Genomic DNA, 461 nt, shown 5'->3' on the forward strand with positions numbered 1-461 from the left:
CGCCCCGTGCCCGCCCGGCTGCGCAGCCGGCTCCGCACCGGGAGCGCCCTGCCCGGCCAGCTTCTCCTCCCGCTTCCCCTGCCCTGTGTGTCAACGCGGGGTTTTGCGCAAAAGACAAAGCCCCGAGATAAGGAAAACTTAGAGGCCAAACGCTCGTTCCGAGCAAGCGACGTGCGTTGTCCCCGCAGACCCCGATGTCCTGCAGAAAGAGCGGTCAGTGATTTATCCCTGGGAAGGTTTTTACGTTAAATACATTTCTCACACTCCCCCAGGTGCGGGTGGAAATATTATTCGTAACCTGGCTAGATCGCATCTCATCCCCTCCATTCTTGCGCTGATTACAATCCCGCGGAAGATCCGCATCCCCCCTCCTTTCCCCGCTCCCCGGCTTGCTGATACCGTGTGTTGAGGCACAAAAATCTTTCAAAAAGACATTGATTGTGGGGGGCGAAACGATAGAG

The sequence above is a fragment of the Pygoscelis adeliae genome, unplaced genomic scaffold (genome assembly GCF_000699105.1).
Source record: "Pygoscelis adeliae isolate BGI_AS28 unplaced genomic scaffold, ASM69910v1 Scaffold413, whole genome shotgun sequence".
Lineage (NCBI taxonomy): Eukaryota > Metazoa > Chordata > Aves > Sphenisciformes > Spheniscidae > Pygoscelis > Pygoscelis adeliae.